Source organism: Phocoena sinus, chromosome 1 (genome assembly GCF_008692025.1).
Source record: "Phocoena sinus isolate mPhoSin1 chromosome 1, mPhoSin1.pri, whole genome shotgun sequence".
In the NCBI taxonomy this organism is placed as follows: domain Eukaryota; kingdom Metazoa; phylum Chordata; class Mammalia; order Artiodactyla; family Phocoenidae; genus Phocoena; species Phocoena sinus.
In genome coordinates, this window is record NC_045763.1 from 97,499,622 (window position 1) to 97,519,698 (window position 20,077).

General features: G+C 43.7%; 1 long non-coding RNA gene across 1 annotated transcript; it reads left to right on the plus strand.

The window, feature by feature from the left end:
- The first annotated feature begins 7 nt into the window (after positions 1 to 7).
- LOC116744505 lies at positions 8 to 18,186 on the plus strand. Its single transcript, XR_004347080.1, has 3 exons — positions 8 to 445; positions 6,456 to 6,642; positions 17,641 to 18,186. It is a non-coding gene; the product is annotated as an uncharacterized LOC116744505 (long non-coding RNA).
- The last annotated feature ends 1,891 nt before the right edge of the window (positions 18,187 to 20,077 follow it).

The following is a 20,077-nucleotide window of genomic DNA, read 5'->3' on the forward strand; positions in this document are numbered from 1 at the left end:
TTGCTGGTGGTTGCTAGGGGCGCTCGGAACGGTAGGTGTGTGGTGAGAGATCACGTTTTAGAGACGTTGTGAAGCCATCCCAAGATTGGCAACTGGGGAACTTGTATGGAGAGTCGGTCTGTCTGAACCGTGGTTTGATAGGTCCCTCGCCGACTCCCGCAATCCCCGCCAGAGCACGTTGGCCCCAGTCTCTCCTCGCTCTTCACCTGCCCGGCCTTTTGGCGGGACTCCTCGCTTTTCCGGCTCCGGCGCGGACTTCCTCCAGGTGCTGTGTGACGGCCTCCAGGACTCGACCTGGGAGGTGACGAGGTGCGCTCCGGTGCGTCTGAGCGGGCGCCAGGGGCGAGTCCAGTCGCTTCAGCACACCTCTCTCATGGCTCGTTTGTTGAGAAAAGTTGGTGAGTTCTAGTCGGTAGGAAAGTCTTCAAGTTTCCGCACGGTCAAGGTAATTTTACCAGCATTTCCTTCCATTTCTCCCCGCTGCCCCCAGTACAGGCTTTCGACCTGGTGACCCAGAGCTCTGGATGTGGGATTCAAATTGTTCACTGTTTTTCTGTTATTCATGAATTAGCTGAAGGTGCCGTCTTTTTTGTGCTTCATGCTTCCATTCCCTAAGCGTAGGAGAGCAACTTCACAGCTTCATAGAAAGACTGTAAATGAATTATGTGTTCAAGAAAGATAACCAGTTAGGAAGTCATTTAGTGGGCAGTGTATGACTGAAAGGGAAACGCAAGCGTTCCGATTCTGGTTAAAGATATACCACTGGTCAAGGCCTTAACCTCTCCAGGCCTGTCTCTCTCAAGTTAAGTTCATAACTTAGCCTTAGATTAGGTTTGTAAATGACCAAGGCAATTCAGTGGTAGGGGAAATGTAGAAATAAGCCTTTTGGGTATTGACATCTGTTTTTCCCAACATTTATTTCTTTCCCTCATGAATTCAACAGGAATTTCGTTTTGTGGTCCCTAGCCAATAAGTTTGGCACCAATAAAACTGAGGAGAAATTCCAAGTGGCAATCCTCAGGGACCTTTTAGATTTCTGAGAAAGGAATGGTATCCTTTAGTTTCTGGTCAGCTTAATGTGCCCTTTCTATTAAAAAATTTTAGTTAATTTCAGTATGCCCTCTCTTTTGAAGTTCTCTTAAAATTAGTAACTAACTATATACCTACATAAATATTACCTATGTACCTATATAGGTACTTGAGCATAATAGTATTTCCTGAACACCCAGGGATGCAAGGTGCTCTGCAGCCCTTACTCATATCAGATGTGGTGGTGAATGTCTCACAAGATTATTTGAATGTAGACTCCTCTGGGTAAATGTGTTTGTGCCCTATATATCATAAGTGAAAGGGAGCCACAGGTAGCTCTCATTGTGGATAAGAAGGGAAATCTTGGTTTCTCCCAAGAAAGCGGACCATTATGGAATAAAAATCCAGCACCTACGGACTTCCCTGGTGGCGCAGTGGTTAAGAATCCGGCTGCCAATGCAGGGGATGCGGGTTTGATCCCTGGTCCGGGAAGATCCCAGAAGATGCCGCGGAGCAACTAAGCCCGTGAGCCACAACTACTGAGCCTGAGCTCTAGAGCCCACAAGCCATAACTAGTGAGCCTGCACACCACAACTACTGAAGCCCGCATGCCTTTGAGCCCTTGCACTGCAACTACTGAGCCCGTGTGCTGCAACTACTGAAGGCTGCATGCCTGGAACCTGTGCTCCACAACAAGAGAAGCCACCGCAATGAGAAGCCCATGAACTGCAACAAAGAGTAGCCCCCGCTTGCCACAAGTAGAGAAAGCCTGCGTGCAGCAACAAAGACCCAACGCAGAAAAAATATAAATTAAAAAAAAAATCCAGCACCTAGTATAGTTTCTTGCCTATAATCAATTCCATTCAATAAATGCTTCATTAAAAGTTGAACCAGGTGTCCCTCTGAAAAAATGAGCCACAGAAGACAGAAAGGAAAGGAATGGAGTAAAGCATGAGAGAATGAGCTAGATTCAGAAACTGAGAAAGGTGTATAAACATCTCGGAGAGCTAGGCACATGGCTCCTGGAGCAAAATAAAGTGTGGCAGAATGGTCAGGGTGGACTGGAGACACTACTGGAGAAACCAGTAAGAACTGATCCCCAAACTGAATTCTTTATGTTCCTGTAACTGTCTAACTTATAAATGACTGAACATGGCTAATGTGCTTCATTGCTGTAATGTTTGGGTCTCTGATGGGCAGTTTTGGCTGGAGAACCCATCATCCTAGCTTGAACTTTCTTCAAATTGTGCTGTGGTCTGAGACCCTGCCTACTCTCAATCCTTTCTTTTCCCTCTCCTTCATAGGTGTCAGGCCTGAGTCACAGTTTGCAGACTCTCCCACCTTCCCTTGCTCCCCTCCCTTTTATCTTTCACAGATAATTCCCCTAAAAATATCTTGCATGTTGTTATGAATTGTGTCCTTCCCAAAATCCATATGTTGAAGCCCTAAACCCACAATACTGCAGAATGTGACTGCATTTGGAGATGAGTCCTTTAAAGATGTGATTAAGTTAAAATGAAGGTGTTAGGTAGGGTGAACCCTAATCCAGTTCGGCTGATTGCTTATAAGAAGAGGAAATTTGGACACATAAGGAGACACCAGGGACATGTTTGCAGAGGACATGCAGAGGAAGGGCCACGTGAGGACACTGTGAGAAGGTGGCCATCTGCAAGCCAAGGACAGAGGCCTCAGAAGAAACCAAACCTGTTGACACCTTGATCTTGGACCTCCAGCCTCCGGAAATAAAGGAGAAATAAATTCCTATTGTTTAAGCCACCCAGTCTGTGGTATTTTGTTATGGCAGCCCTGGCTAATACACATGTCAAATCCCACCTTGGCAACTGCCTCTCAGAGGGCCCAAACTAGCACAAGTGGTACCAGGAGAGGTCCAAGAAAACATAATAAGTTGAAGTTTCAGGACTGGCACACTCATTACCTCATAAGCAAAGACGATGCTATCCTGAGCAGTATAGGGGAATGGGTAGCTCCTAGCACAAGGTGGTGACCCAGTTGCTAAAGATTTAATCAGTAGTGACCTGGGAAAACATCCCAGTGGAGGAGAAAGCCCTTGCAGATAGAATTTCAGGCATGTGGAATATATGAGTGGGAATATGCCTACAAGGACAGTGGAGTTGGCTGGTTACTGCTAAGTTGTATTGATACTCTGAAAAGGAATAAGGAGAAAGCAAGTGTTCTCCCTGGGTTAATGCCTAAGTGTGAGAGACAGAAAACCTCTTTAGTAGCTTACAAAGAGGCTTTTATGTCCTATAGTGGAAGAGCTGACACAGTTAAGCCACAGACTCAGGTCGTGATAGAGGCAACAGAGTTCCAGAGACATTTAAATGTGCAACCAAAGCAGGTCAGGGCCCTGGTTGCAAAAACCTGAAACCCTGAAACAAGGGATAGGACTTCTGGATGGACATCTGTAAGGATGTTAGTTCTGCAAACCCACATGAACTTACAAAGTTTGGAGAGGTGGTTCACCTCTTCGTATTATTCTCTGCATGCTGAAAGACACTGCAGAGCCACTGCCCCATGAGGCAACATAGAAGTTGCCCCTACTTCCTGTCCTGGCTGCCAGGCCAGTAACTAGAGTTAAATCCTAACAAAACCCAGCTGAGGGACTTCCCTGGTGGTACAGTGGTTAAGAATCTGCCTGCCAGGCTTCCCTGGTGGCACAGTGGTTGAGAGTCCGCCTGCTGATGCAGGAGCCATGGGTTCGTGCCCTGGTCTGGGAAGATCCCACATGCTGTGGAGCGGCTAGGCCTGTGAGCCATGGCCGCTGAGCCTGCATGTCCAGATCCTGTGCTCCGCAGCAGGAGAGGCTACAACAGTGAGAGGCCTGCGTACCACAAAAAAAAAAAAAAAAAAAAGAACCCGCCTGCCAATGCAGGGGACGTGGGTTTGAGCCCTGGTCCGGGAAGATCCCACATGCCATGGAGCAACTAAGCCCATGCACCACAACTACTGAGCCTGTACTCTAGAGCCTGCGACCCACAACTACTGAGCCCATGTGCCACAACTACTGAGGCCAGTGCGCCTAGAGCCCATGCTCCACAACAAGAGAAGCCACCGCAATGAGAAACCTGTGCACTGCAAGGAAGAGTAGCCCCCGCTCGCCACAACTAGAGAAAGCCTGTACGCAGCAGCAAAGACCCAACGTAGCCAAAAATAAATAAATAAATTTATATTAAAAAAAAAAAACCCAGCTGAGAACATACTGGGCCTGATAATGGAGGAAAGAGATTAAATACAAAGAGCTGTAAGAATTAGCTCGCATATATAGACAGAAGCCAGGGGAGTACCCTGCAATTGAAATTTGAGGTTGCTTGATCAAAGTGGCTGAAATATAAGACTAGACAATCAGGAATTCATTAAATTGGGAGCACTTTCTTGAGGCACAGGATTTAACACCCTGGCAAGAACTCTTGGGGATGAAAAAAAATCACTGCCGGGAGGCTTTTAGAAACCTAGAGAAAGTGATGGCCAATGCTGAGTAAAGTAGAAATGCCCCAGTTGCCCTGGCATATGGTACAAGAATGAAAAAAAAGACAGGAAAGTGGGCATGCAGGAATAGGTGTGTGAAGCCAGAAGACCCATCAGAAGATTATGTTCAACAGGAAGGCCCAGAAAACACACCATTCACTGAGGCCATCAGAAATCTGGTGAGGGGCAAGAGCATCACCAAGAAGTTCTCTGCTGCCTGGGCTGTCAGTAGAAACAGTCACAGAGCTGGGGCTCATTAATAACTATGGGAATGATATTCCCCTTCCCCCAAGTAAGAGAGACCAGATGGTGGCACTTAGTCACCAGAAGCCAGGAGGCTACAATTATGACAAAGACAACAACATCTGACAAGAGTGGCAACCAAGGGGGCCTGACCCACAGTGAATTGTGGAGATGGATATAGAACTTGGCATCTCTAGGGGCAAAGTTAACATCTACAACCAAAAAAAGGCCAAAATGGAGAAGCAAGAGCCTGAGTATGGTTCCCCCGCACTGCACCAAAAGTCGTTATCCCTTGTTCAGTGTCTGGAGTTGAGCCACTCTTCAGATCTGAAACCCATTGACTTAAGAGGTGGCAGATCCTGCAGCACTGCAGCAAGTATACATGTAATGATTCCTCAGTCCTTCCCCAAAGAGACCTGTGGCCATTTACTTTGGTGACTGTACACACTGGGGAAGAGGAATAACAAGAAGATTTACTCAGAGTCTGAGTTGACATCAGTACCCTGAGACCCAAAGCATTGTCGTGGCCCCTATTAGAGTGGGGGCTTATGGGGGCCTTGTAGTAAATGGGGTCCTGGCTAAAGTCCAGCTTACAGTGGGTCCATTGTGTCTATGCACCCACCCGATGGTGATTTCTCCGGTTCCTGTGTGTGTAATTGGAATTGATATATTTGGCGGTTGGAGTGATACCTACCTACATTAAGTCCTTAACCTGTGTGAAGTAAGAGCTATCATAGTGGGGAAGGCCAAGTGGAAACACCCACCCCTGGCCAACATAGTGAATTAAAAAAACAAATATCACATACCAGGGGCATAATGGAAATTAGTGCCACCATTAAAGACCTAAAGAATGTGGGTGGAGGGAGGATGGTCCCTATCATGTCTCCACTTAATTAGCCAGTCTGGCCCTTGCAGATGGATCCTGGAGAATGACTGTAGACTACTGCAGGCTTCAGTAGTTGACCCATTACATAAATAATATTATGCTGGTCAGACAAGCACAAGCAAGAGGTGGCTAGTATGCTGGAGGTATTGGTAAGACCAGTGCTCCAGAGAGTAGAAAAATCCTACAAAGATTCAAGGACTTGCCACTTTGGTGAATTTTTAAGGGTCCACTGGTTAGAGGTGTGCTAGTAGTATATCCTTCCAAGTAAAAAACAAATTGTTGCATCTTGCATCCCCTACCACAAAGGAGAATTCACAGGGCTTGGTAGTTCTCTTTATGTTCTGGAGCAATACATTCCATACCTGGGAATACTGCTTCAGCCCATATACCAGGTAGTATTGAAGATTTCCAGCTTTGTGGCCCAGAACAGGAGAAGGGCTCTTCAGAAGGTCCAGGCTCCTGTACAAGCATCTCTGCCACTTGGCCATATATTCCAGTAGACTCTTTTGTATTAGAGGTGTCAAGAGTGGGAAAAGATGCATTTTGGAGCTTGTGATAGTTAATTTTATGTCAACTTGACTGGGACATGGAGTACCCAAATAATATGGTTAAACATTTTCTGGGTGTGTTGGGGTGGGGGGTGTTTCTGGATGAGATTAACGTTGGACTGGTAGAATGAGTAAAGCAGATTGCCCTCCTTAATGTGGGTGGGCCTCATTCAATCAATTGAAGACCTGAATAGAACAAAAAAGTTGAGTAAAAGGGAATTCCTCCTGCCTCACTGCATAGCTAGGATGTTGGTCTTTTCTAGCCTTCAGACTTGGACCGAAACATCAGCTCTTCTTGGATCTTGAGCCTGCCAACTTTCAGACTGGAACTTATACCATCGGTGTCCTGGTTCTCAGGCTTTTGAACTCAGACTGGAACTAAACATTGGTTCTCCTAAGTCATCAGCTTGCGGACTGCAGATCTTGGGACTTCTCAGCCTCTCTAATCATGTGAGCCAATTCCTTATAATAAATCTACATCTATATCTATATCTAACTCCTATTGGTTCTGTTTCTCTGGAGAACCCTGACTAATAGAGATACTATCAGTGGAGTGCAGCTGTAAAAAATAACTGAAAATGTGGAAGCAGCTTTGGAACTGGGTAATGGGTAGAGGCTGGAATAATTTTAAGTTACATGCTAGAAATATGGACGTTATGGGCAAATCTAGTGAAATCTCAAACGGAAATGAGGAATATATTATTGGAAACTGGAGGAAAGGCGATCCCTGTTATAAAATGGTAAAGAACTTGGCTGAACTGTGTCCTAGTGTTTTGTGGAAGGTAGAATTTGAGTGATAAAATTGGATGTTAGGCTGAGGAGATTTCTAAGCAAAGTATTGAAGGAGGGGCTTGGTTTCACCTGATTGCTAGCAGTAAAATGTGAAAGGAGAGAGATGAATTAAAGAAAGAATTATTAAGCAAAGCGGAACCAGAACTTGATGATTTGGAAGATTCTCAGCCTATCCATATTGCAAAAAATGAGAAAGCATGTTCAAATACCAATGGTGTGATGAGATTATCACTTGATAAGGAGTTTACAGGATTACATGAGCAGAAGCACTGCCAGTTTGAACTGAAGGGGACAGAGATGGGGAAAAATGAAGGACGGCTGTTAGATTTATTGAATTGGACAGGACAGAGTGATAGATGATCACCAGGGCCACTGCCTCAGTTTTGACAGGCAGGCAGCTTCTGCCTGAAGCCTTGGGAGTGGGACTACCCAGCAAAGCCTTGGGGGTGATGCTGCCACCCCACTGGACCTGGATGGCTGAGCACTGAGCCAGAGGATTATTCTCAAACCTTAAAGATCTAATGGAATTTTCTTGCTAAATTTTGAACTTGCTTAGGACGCATCCCCCCTTCCTTCTTTCCTGTTTCTCCCTTTTAGAATGGGAATGTCTATCCTGTGCCTCTCCCACCACTGTATTTTGGAAGCACATAACTTGTCTGATTTTACAGATTCACAGCTGGAGAGGAATTTTGCCTCAGGATGAATCATACCTTGAGTCTCACTATATCTGATTTACTTGATATTTAGATGAGACTTTAGAGTTGATACTGGAGTGAGTTAAGACTTTGGGGGCTATTGGGATGGAATAAATGTGTTTTGCATTTAAGAATGACATGAATTTTAGGGGGCCAGGGGTGGAATGTTATGGACTGAATTTGTCCCCCTGCCCAATTCTTATGTTGAAGCCCTAACCCCCAATGTGATGGTGAAGAAGAGATACCAGAGAGCACTTTCCGCCCACCCCGTGAGGACAGAGTGAGAATGAGAAGGTGGCTGTCTCCAAATCAGGAAAAGGGATTGCCAGAGCCTGAACATGCTGGCACCCTGATCTCAGACTTCCAGCCTCTAGAACTGTGAAAAAATGAGTGTCTGTTGTTTAAGCCACCAAGTCTATGGTATTTTGTTATAACAGCCCAAACTGACTTAAGACAGAACTTATGGTAAGCCTCAGTGGAAAAATCACAATGCAGTCCCTGGAACTTGAGCAAGGCCATGCCATCTGCAGCAGAGAATTATATACGTTTTAAGAAACAGCTACTGATGTGATAGTAGGCCTTGGTAGAAACCGAACACTTAACCGTGGGACTCCAAGCAGTCATGTGTCCAAAACTGCCTGTTACGGCCTTGGTTCTTTTGGTGTTCAGATGGACCCAGCAGCATTTATTGTAAGATGGAAATGGTGCATCTGAGATGGAGCTCAGGCACAACTGAGGTACTTGTAAGCTGCATGACCAGGTAGTCCAGACCCCCATGTCACCCACCACAACTGCACCAATACCGTGACCAGCTGAAGGAGGGGTAAAGCCTGAGTTTGGTTTATGGGTGAGTCAGCTTAAGATGTGGATGTAAGCCAGAGTTAGATAGTGGCCTCATTATAGTCACATACTTGAGAAGCTTTGAAAAATAGTGGAGAGGAAAAATCTTCCTAATGGGTAGAGTTAGAAACATTGTCCCTGGTCATCTGGTTTGTGTATAAGGAGAAACAGACTGAAGTAAGAATATATATAGATTCTTGGGCATGTGTCAATGGCCTGGCCCGCTGGTAAGGGGCCGGGAAGAAAAAAGACTGGAAGACCAAAGACAAGAAGGTCTAGGGTAGAGTCTTGTGGGTGAATATACATGAATGGGCATGAAGTGTGAAGATTTTTGTATCATATTTTGCACCCACTAGGGAAGAGGTACTAAACAATTAAGTAGAGAAAATAACTCATGCAGTTGTCATTACCAGCCTTAATCATTGGCTACCTTGGAACCAGCCTGATGGGCACTGTTGTGGGTTATATTTTATCCCCCCCAAATTCATACGTTAAAGTTCTAATCCCCAATACCTCAAAATGTGACATTTGGAAATAGGGTTCTTGCTGTTGTAGTTAGTTAAAATGACATCATACTGGAGTAGGATGGGCCCCTAATTCAATGTGACTGGTATCCTTATAAACAGAAGGCCATGTGAAGACAGAGATATGCAGAGGGAATGCCATGTGAAGATAAAAACAGGGATTAGGGTGATGCAGGAGAAGCCAAGGAACACCAAAGAAGCTAGGGGAGAAGCATGGAACAGATTTTCCCTCACAGCCCTCAGAAGGAACCAAGCCTACTGACACCTTGGTCTTAGACTTCTAGCTTCCAGAATTCTGAGACAATAAATTTCTGTTGTTTAAATCACCAAATTTGTGGTACTTTGTTAACGCAGCCCTAAGAAACTAATACAGACACATAAATGGTGTGGCCTCAGTGGTAGAGATAGAAGCTATATATGGGCCCAGAAAGTACGGACTCCAATTTTTTAAGGCTGATCTAGCTACTAATGCCTAAATGTCCAACATGTCAGCAATAGAGACCAATGCTGAGCCCCCAAAATGGAACTATTACTCATGGAGACAGTTGGCTACTTGGTGACAAGTTGACTACTTTGAGTCCCTTCCATTCTGCGGGGGCCAGTGCTTCATTCTCACAGTGATAGATAGCTATTCTGGATATGGGTTTTCCTTTCCACCAACAGATCCTCAGCCAACATTACTGAATTGGGATTTGTGGAATGTCTGATCCACAGGCACAGAATCCTGCATAACATAGCATCCAACCAGGGCAACTGCTTCATGGTAAAAGAAGTGCGAGAGTGGACCCAGGACCTAGTACCACACCAGCCAGAAAAAGCTGACCTGATAAAGAGCTGGAATGGCTTTCTAAAGTCTCAAGTGAAATGCCATTCATTTCACTTATTCATTATTCCAGCCTCCCACATGCTGCAGAGGCAACTCTGAAAAAACAAGATGCTATCATTCAGGATATGTTATACACGTTAAATCCCAGGCCTTTATGAACCCAATAGGAAAAGTACATGGGTCCACTAACCAAGGAGTGGATGCAGGAATAGCTCCATTTACCTTTACTACCAATGACCCACTAGAGGATTTTGTGCTTCCCATACCCACAAATCTGGGATATATAGGGCTGGAGGTACTGGTCCCCAACGGGATTGCACTCTTGTTAAGGGACACAGCAAAGGTCCCATTGAACTGTAAGCTATGACTGCTGCTGGGGCACTTTGGATTCATTATTCCAGGGACCAGTAGGTGAAAAGAGAAGTCACCATCATGACAAGGATAACTGACCCTGATCAGTAGGAGAAGGTATCATGGCTTTTTACAGAATCCATGTGATCCACTTGGGCATCTCCTGATACTCCCTTGCCCCACTGTAACTGTGAACACATGCAGCAACTCTGGACTAAGAAGGGTGTGGTTACTAGGAGCTCAGTCCCCTCAAGAATAAGGGTTTGGATTATATGACCACATAAGCCACCAAGACCTGCTAAGATGAAAACTGAGGGTGAGGGGAATTTAGAGTGGATAGTGGAAAAGGGAGAGAATGAGTATCAACTGTGGCCTCCAGACCAATTTCTATAGTTCATTCCACTAATCTTCCTCTTTCAAGTTTCTCATCAGGAAGAGAGGCCCATGGAAACCATGGAAGAGCTTCTCCCCAAACCAACAAGAAGAAGTGTATAGATCAGTGGGTCAAAGGAGTGGACTGAGGTGTTTCTGAAAATGTGCCACTGGATTTCCTGCTGTGCATAGCATAGTTAACTGATGAACCCAGATACTGATCTGGATCCACCAGTGTGTTCACAACGGAGGCCACATTTCCCACGACCTACTCCTACCTAACTACTGAGCATGGTGGAGTAATAATGCAGGTTCATTCCCTCCAGACTTGGGACTCCTCTAATGGGACACTTTGGCTTGAGAACTACTGTTAGGATTCAGAGATCAGAGGGAAATTGAGAGAAAGGAAATTTTTGCAAAGACAGTTTAAAAAGAAAATAAAGGGACTTCCCTGGTGGTGCAGCGGTTAAGAATCTGCCTGCCAATGCAGGGGACACGGGTTCGAGCCCTGGCCCGGGAAGATCCCACATAATGCAGAGCAGCTAAGCCTGTGTGCCACAACTGCTGAGCCTGCACTGTAGAGCCCGTGAGCCACAACTACTGAAGCCCATGCGCCTAGAGCCCGTGCTCCACAACAAAAGAAGCCACTGCAATGAGAAGCCCATGCACTGCAACGAAGAGTAGCCCCCGCTCACCACAACTAGAGAAAGCCTGCGTGTAGCAACAAAGACCCAACACAGCCAAAAATAATTAATAAATTAATTTTTAAAAAAGAAAATAAAAATAAAATCAGAAATTGATAAAAATAGAAAGCAAAAAAACGAGAAAATCAACAAGAGCAAAACTTATTAATCTCCAAAAAGACAAAAAATTAATCACCTCCTAGCAAGGCTAATCAAGGAAAAGTTTAAGAGAACACATTACTAATATCAGCAATAAAATAGGGGCATCACCACAAGTCCTATAGCTATTAAAAATATAAGAGGATACAACTTTATACCAATAAATTTGGCAATTCAGATGAAGTGGAAAATTTTATTGAAAAATAAAGCTTATCAACACTGAAACAATAACAGGAAATTCTATATTTTGTATTTTAAAGGAATTGAACTAATCATTTAAAACCTCTCTACAAAGAAAACTCCAGATAGCTTCACTGATGAATTCCTTCCAACATGTATATTTCTTTCAGAAAGGCATAAAAGGCATATTCACACTTCCTGATGCTTATATATCACACAGTCTATTTGTGGATTAACTTCCCCCTGCTCCATGTCTCATTCATTTAGCACCTACTATGCATTATGTTAAGAGTTGTAGAAACGAAGATGGATAAAGCTTTTGGCAGAGGGAGCCTTCAGGTTGGTGGAAGAAGCAGATATATAATGTAAATGCAATGAAATAAGTGCTAATGAAGATTTTTGTAAAGTACTATGAGAGATGGGTGTGAATCCAGGGAAGAAAAGGCTTTAACAGGCATGAGAAGTGAAACAATATGCCATGTGCTGTGGTCATAAAAATAACTGGAAAATAGGGAGCATTCTTTCTCAGAATTCCTTACTGGATCTTCTCCCCTTATTCCCTCTAATTTTTGATACCTCAGGATTATTCCTTGGCTTCTGCTTTTCATTGTTCCTAATTTCATCCACTCTCATATTTGTCCCTTTCATATATAATTTAATCATTACAAAATTTGTATCTCTAGCCTCTACCCTCTCTTGAGCTCCAGGCCTAAATATTCAAATATCCAGAGAACTCACCTACTCAAGGACTTTGCTTCCACACTTATTCTCCTCTCTCCCCTGCATCACCAGTCCTCCCTCCCTTCTTGAAGAAATCCTCCCTTGGTGGCATATGTCTCTTTGGCTACTACACTACTTTTCTGCTCCCCTTTATATAGAGAATCTTCTCACTTTCTTTCTACTGCATCTTAACCTTTTATGATACTTAAAAACTTTTTTTTATACATTTATTTCTTATTGGCTGTGTTGGGTATTCATTGCTGCGTGTGGGCTTTCTCTAGTTGCAGCGAGCAGGGGCCACTCCTCGTTGCAGTGCGCAGGCCTCTCACTGCAGTGGCTTCTCTCGCTGCAGAGCACGGGCTCCAGGCACGTGGGCTTCAGTAGTTGCAGCACGTGGGCTCAGTAGTTGTGGCTCACTGTCTCCAGAGCACAGGCTCAGCAGTTGTGATGCACGGGCTTAGCCACTCCGCAGCATGTGGGGTCCTCCCGGACCAGGGATTGAATCCTTGTCCGCTGCATTGGCAGGCGGACTCTCAACCACTGCACCACCAGGGAAGCCTGATACTTAAAAACTTTTATGAGTCTTTTATCCCCGCTACTCTTCTAAGACTACCTTTATCTGGCTTCTACCCTCTTGATCACTACTACTCTAGTCCAAACCACCATCATCTCTCACCTAGACTTATCAAGGTCACCAATAACCTTCGTGTTGCCAAATCCAATTCTCAACTTACTTGACCTAACAGCAGCATTTAAGCAGTTGATCATTTCCTCTTTCTTGAAAGGCTATCTTTACCTGGCTTCTACCCTCTACTGATTTTCTTCTCACTTCACTGGACACTTCTCAGTCTCTTTGTTGGATCTTCTTTCTCTTCTCAACCCTTAAGTATTAGAGTATTCTAGTGTTCCATCCTTGGACTTCTACTCAGTTTTAGCTTACACTCATCTTAGAAAATCTTAACCAATTCCATCATCTTAAATGTCACCTATAAGCCAATAAATCCAAAAATGTATATCTATAGATTTAACCTCTCCTCTGAACTCCAGACTCATATCTCCAATAACTATTCTACTTGGAAGTCTAACAGTATTCCAAACTAAACCTTTCTAAAATCAAACTCTTGAGTGCCTGTTTATCAAACCTAATTCCCTTCAGTCTTCTCCATCTCAGTAACTAGCTCTGTGATTCAGCCTGTTGCTCAGGCCAGAAATATTGGGATCATTGTTGACTGCTCTCTTTTTCTACTACCCTCATTCAATCCATCATCACATTGCATCAGCTCTGCCTTCAAAATATATTCCAGGGCTTCCCTGGTGGCACAATGGTTAAGAATCTGCCTGCCAATTCAGGGGACATGGGTTCAAACCCTGGTCCGGGAATATCCCACATGCTGTGGAGAAACTAAGTCCGTGTGCCACAACTACTGAGCCTGTGCTCTAGAGCCCACAACTACTGAGCCTGTGTGCCACAACTACTGAAGCCGTCATGCCTAGAGGCCATGCTCCACAACAGGAGAAGCCACTGCAATGAGAAGCCTGTGCACCTCAACGAAGAGTAGCACCTGCTCACCGCAACTAGAGAAAGCCCACACGCAGCAATGAAGACCCAATACAGCCATAAATAAATAAATACATTTATAAAAATATATATATATATCCCAAGTCTGATCAGTTCTCACTAACTTGATCGCTACTACTCTAGTCCAAACCACCATCATCTCTCAAATAGATCCCTTCCTTGTAACTGGCTACCCAGCTTCCACACTTCCCCCACGATAGTCTTTTGGGAGTGATCCTTTTACAGTATAAGTTAGGATATGGTACTTCCCTATTCAAAAATCCTCCAACAATTCACATCACACTTAAAATAAAACCCAAGGTTATTTCCATGATCTACGAGGTCTCTTGCTATATTCTGACATTATCTTCTCCCATTCTCCCCTTCCTTTTTTTTGTGCTTCAGTCACACTAGTCTCATTGTTATTCCCCAAACATATGACAAGCACATTCCCATCTCTGGACATTTGCACTTGCTGTTCACTCTGCCTAAAATACTCTTTCTCCAGATATTCACATGGCTCATTTCTCTGTTCAAATGTCACGCCCTCACAGGGACTACTTCATCTAAAATAACTCCTTCATTTGCTGGGATTTTACTCTGCTCTATTTTCTTTCATAGCTTGTAACATTAAAGGGATTATATCATGTATGCATTTGGGTTTTTTAAATTTTTTTTTTATTTTTTAACATCTTTACTGGAGTATAATTGCTTTACAATGGTGTGTCAGTTTCTGCTTTGTAACAAAGTGAATCAGATATACATATACATATATCCCCATATCCCCTCCCTCTTATGTCTCCCTCCCACCCGCCCTATCCCACCCCTCTAGGTGGTCACAAAGCACCAAGCTGGTCTCCCTGTGCTATGTGGCTGCTTCCCACTAGCTATCTATTTTATGTTTGGTAGTGTATATATGTACATGCCGCTCTCTCACTTTGTCCCAGCTTACCCTTCCCCCTCCCCGTGTCCTCAAGTCCATTCTCTAGTAGGTCTGCATCTTTATTCCCGTCCTGCCCCTAGGTTCTTCATGACCTTTTTTTTTTAGTTTCCTTATATATGTGTTAAAATACGGTATTTGTTTTTCTCTTTCTGACTTACTTCACTCTGTATGACAGATTCTAGGTCCATCCACCTCACTTACAAATAACTCAATTTTGTTTCTTTTTATGGCTGAGTAATTTTCCATTGTATATATGTGCCACATCTTCTTTATCCATTCATCTGTCGATGGATACTTAGGTTGCTTCCATGTCCTGGCTATTGTAAATAGAGCTAATGAACATTTTGGTACATGACTCTTTTTGAATTACGGTTTTCTCAGGGTATATGCCCAGTAGTGGGATTGCTGGGTCATATGGTAGTTCTATTTGTAGTTTTTTAAGGAACCTCCATACTGTTCTCCATAGTGGCTGTATCAATTTACATTCCCACCAACAGTGCAAGAGGGTTCCCTTTTCTCCTCACCCTCTCCAGCATTTATTGTTTCTAGATTTTTTGATGATGGCCATTCTGACTGGTGTGAGATGATATCTTATTGTAGTTTTGATTTGCATTTCTCTAATGATTAATGATGTTGAGCATTCTTTTTTTTTTTTTTTTTTTTTTTTTTTTTTTTTTTTTTTTTTTGCGGTACGCGGGCCCCTCACTGTTGCGGAGCACAGGCTCCGGACGCGCAGGCTCAGCGGCCATGGCTCACGGGCCCAGCCGATCCGCGGCATGTGGGATCCTCCCGGACCGGGGCACGAACCCGTGTCCCCTGCATCGGCAGGCGGACCCTCAACCACTGCGCCACCAGGGAAGCCCCTGAGCATTCTTTCATGTGTTTGTTGGCAATCTGTATTCCTTCTTTGGAGAAATGTCTATTTAGGTGTTCTGCCCATTTTTGGATTGGGTGGTTTGGTTTTTTGATATTGAGCTGCATGAGCTGCTTGTAAATTTTGGACATTAATCCTTTGTCAGTTGCTTTGCATTTGTTTATTGGATATATTATCTGCCTTCCACACTAGAATGCAAGCTCCATAAGGACAAGGATTCATGTTTTGTTCAGTCACCAAGTCCTATCAGTTCTACCCCTTAGAAATATCTTCATTCCATCTTCTTCTCCATTATCACTACCTTCGCCTTAATTCAGTTGCCATCACCACTTGCTAGGACTATTATAGTATTCTCCTACTTGACTTTCTGCCTTCACCTTCTTTTGATGTCTTTCTCTCCCATTACTTACCAGTTTGATAGCACTGTAGTTGATATGTATTCATGTCTCTCCTACGTAGAATCCTTTGTAGGGGACACCCTCTTTGCCTACTGGATAAAATTCAAGCTCCTCAACACAGCATCCAAGTCACCTCCTGCAACCTCCTCACCTTTACCAGCAGCACCAAACTGCTCATATCTCCTCATGTCCTTGCCTGTGTCCTTGGGACATACTGGTTCTTCTACTTAAATGTCCTTTCCTGACTCTCAGAGATAGATAAATATTTCTTCCTTTGGCCATACTTCTATTGCATTTATTATACTGTGGTGGAATTTTTTTCTTTTTTTGCTTACATGTATGTCTCTTATTAATCTATGAGCTCTTAAGGGAAGAGAGTTGTGTTTTATTCAGGCCACAGCTTCTGTCACACCATAAGGGGTAGATGAAGATTGGAGTAGGGCATGGAGAACGTTCAAAGTAGAAGGGACTGTGTGCATAAATACTCTGAGGCATGAGGGGGCTTGGCATCTTCAGAAAAGAGAGAAGGGCTCTGTGACTGACCCAGTGAATAAAGGGGAGAGCGGCAGGAGGCAAGCTAGAAAGACTGTGGGAACCAGATCACGCAAAGCCCTTGTCGAACATGCAAAAGATCTTGAACATCATCCTATGAAGCCTCTAAAAGATTTTAAGGAGAATAAAGGTAAAATTTGCACTTAAAAAAAAAAAAACCCTCATGAAGCTTGCTATGTAAAGAATGGATTGAATGAGTACAAGAACAAATAGAGAGAGACCTGTTGGACACTAGTGCAGTCGTCCAGGCGAAAAGGGATGGTGCATTGGCCTGGGTTGGCAGCAGTGGGGATAGTGAAAAGTAAACAGATTCAAGATATATCTTGGAGGTAAAATGAACAGGACTTGATAGGACAAAAGGGGGTGAGGAAGATAGATTGCACAACTGAATGGCTGATGGTATCATTTGCTGAAATGCAGATTTGTCCTAGGAAGTTCAAAGGAGCAATAGCTAAGTTTTGAGAAGTTGAGTTTGAGATGCCCGAGTATGAGACATATAAAGGGATATGCTGAAAAGGCAGCTGAATATGGAGGTATGAATTTCAGAAGAGAGGTCTGAGCTGGAAGAATAGCTAGGAGTCATGAGCACACAGACTGTGTCTAAAGCCATAAGAGTTGATACGAGAGCCAAGGAGACATGGTAGCATGAAAACAGAAGAGGATTATGGATGATGCAGAGTTGAGAAGAAATTCATTGGATTGGAGATAATGAGAACAGGAAGCTAAGAGGCCACATGGACTTTATAATTGCCCAGGAGAGTGGCAGAAGTTGAGGGGACAGGAAGGCCATGAGCCAGGTGCTGGCAGATCTTCAGAGAATGAGAAAAGTGGCCAAGAGTTTGGAAGATCATTGCATTCAGAAGGGAGAAAAGATGAATGGATAGATGACATGAACCTTAAAAAGGCAGATTTTGCAAGAGGGAGAGGGAATAGTGAGGAGAAACAACCTAAATTTCCCCTTAATTGTATTCTCTGTTTCAGATAATGAGGATCTTCAAGAATGTCTTCGAACTGCAGATTAAATAGGCTCAAAGAAATCCCACCCCTATTGTTCCAGACTAAGCCCATCCCCTGGGGCTTAATCAAGGCAGAGAAGCTGCCAGAGTGAGGAGGCCAAACCTGTGGGAAGGTGGCATGGAATAAGAATAGCAACTAAGAAGCTGTACTAAGGGTTCAGGTGAGAGCAGGTGAGAGATTGAATTAATGCAGAGGCAGAGGGTACAGCAGGGAGAGAGAGCTTGAGGAAACATCTCTAACATAGCTGGAGACTGAGTTCAATCATGTGACCAATGATCCAATCAGTCATGCCTTCCCAGTGAAATCCCAATAAAATATCTTGATGCTGAGGTTCAGAGGAGTCCCTGGTTGGTGAACACGGATGTGCTGGGAAGGTGACATGTCCTGGCTCCCCAGGGAGAAGATATGGGAGCTCCATGTTGAAGACCCTCCCAGACCTCACCCTATGTGTCCCTTCATTTGGCTGGCCCTGGTTGTATCCTTTAAATAAAACTGTAATTGTTAAGTGCAGTGCTTTTCTGAGTCATTCAGTTCTGTGATTTATTCTTGTGAATTATTGAACCTGATGGGATAATGGGAACCCCTGAATTTCTGCCAGTTGGTCAGAAGTGTGGGTGACCTGGGGACTCTCAAAGTGTGGATGGCATCTGAAGTAAGGGCAGTCTTGCTGAGGACCGTGCCCTTAAACCTGCGTAGTCTTACACTACCTCCAGGTGGTTAGCATTAGAATTGTATTCAGTTGGGGTTTGCGTTAGAATAACAGGTAACAAACAGAGAATTCTACTCAAACTGACTTTAAAAAGTGAAGGGAATTTATTGGTGCACATTACCAAAAAAGTCCACAAGTAACATGGCTTCAAGCATGGCTTGACCCAGCAACTCAAATAATGTGACCAGGACCTAGTTTTTCTCTCCTAGTTTTTCCTGAGACTGGCGTCATCCTCAGCAAACTCTCCCTTCCTGGTGCAGGATGGCTGCCAATAGTTCCTGAAGCTATGTGCATGTGGATTTACATCCAATTAAGAGAGAGATTTTTATTCATTCAAATAGATGTTCAAGAATTGAGTATAACTGGTCTAAATTGGGTCATATTCCCATCCTTGAATGAATTATTATGACCAGAAATAGTGCCATAAGTCAATCAGAACCTACTTCTAAAACCAGAGGTGGGATTTATCTTACTTAAACCATTTGGCCATAAATGGCTTGCCTTATACAAAATCTGGGTACTACTGTTGGAAAAATGGGGAAATAAATACTATGGAAGCAATCAGTAATGGAACCGTGTTCAGTTGATATTTATTTAATTGACATCTCATTTTGAAAATTAGCTGCATTCTGGAAAACAATCCCAGATTCCTTTAGTTCTTAAATTCTACACTTAAGGGTTGTTCTGTCTGTACTCCAGGTGGCTTAGATACCCTGTGAGGTTCTCTTTACAACCTAATGATTTGCTGGTACAATCCCAAATGAGAGAAATACAGCTTGTCAGATTATGGTACAATTCATCTTCTCCAGAGATCATTTATGTGACAACTTAATTATTCAGAGAATAAAACCCTAAGAGGTGCCCACACTTAAAGAGCTGACAGAAGATGATTCTGCAGAACATCTCCATGCCCTCAGCTCTGAAAAATCACTTGAAACTACTGAAAGAGATGTCACAAAGCTTACATACCAGAGTTCATGGACTTTATTTATGGGAAACGTTCTTCGATCCTCTCTTAGAGTCAATTTGCCATGATTCTAGGTGCAGTTCTAACAGGTTTGTTATCTGATGTAATGATCATCTTTGTTTTTGCTTGTTCACTGTTCTTTCTTATTTAGGCAAAAGCACCCTGATTTTCCGTTGGGGAAACTAGTTCTCTCTAACTTTCAGTTTTGTGGTTTTGATAGGACTGATACTACCCACAGGGTCCAAGAATGAGTACAAGGATCTGGCCAGTCCCTTGGCCACACCGTGACTGATTCTGAAATGGGAATGTGGCCCAACCTGGGCTATTGAGAGCCCTACCCAGAACTTCGCCTGCAACTCTTATGGGGTTGCTAGGTTGTTACGATGTTAAGACCAGACATGTTGTTGGGCTATCAAGGAGGAGAATCCAGCTGGAAAATGCAACCGACATAGAGAGAAAAGCAGAGGAGAGATAGACAGAGACAGAGGCAGAGAAAGAATCCACTTCTGATGTTATTTGGGCCCCTGGAACGAGTCATGACTAAAACTCTTGGATGTTTCAGTTACAGGAGGCAACAAATTTCCTTTTCTGCTTAAGCCTGTTTGAGGCAGGTGTCTGCACTAAAGTAGTTTAAACTAATTCATCTGGTTTTCTGCAACAAGCAAATTGGAAGCAACAACAGAGGAGGGTTTTTGCTTGGAGGCATATGAATTAGAAGCAGTTTC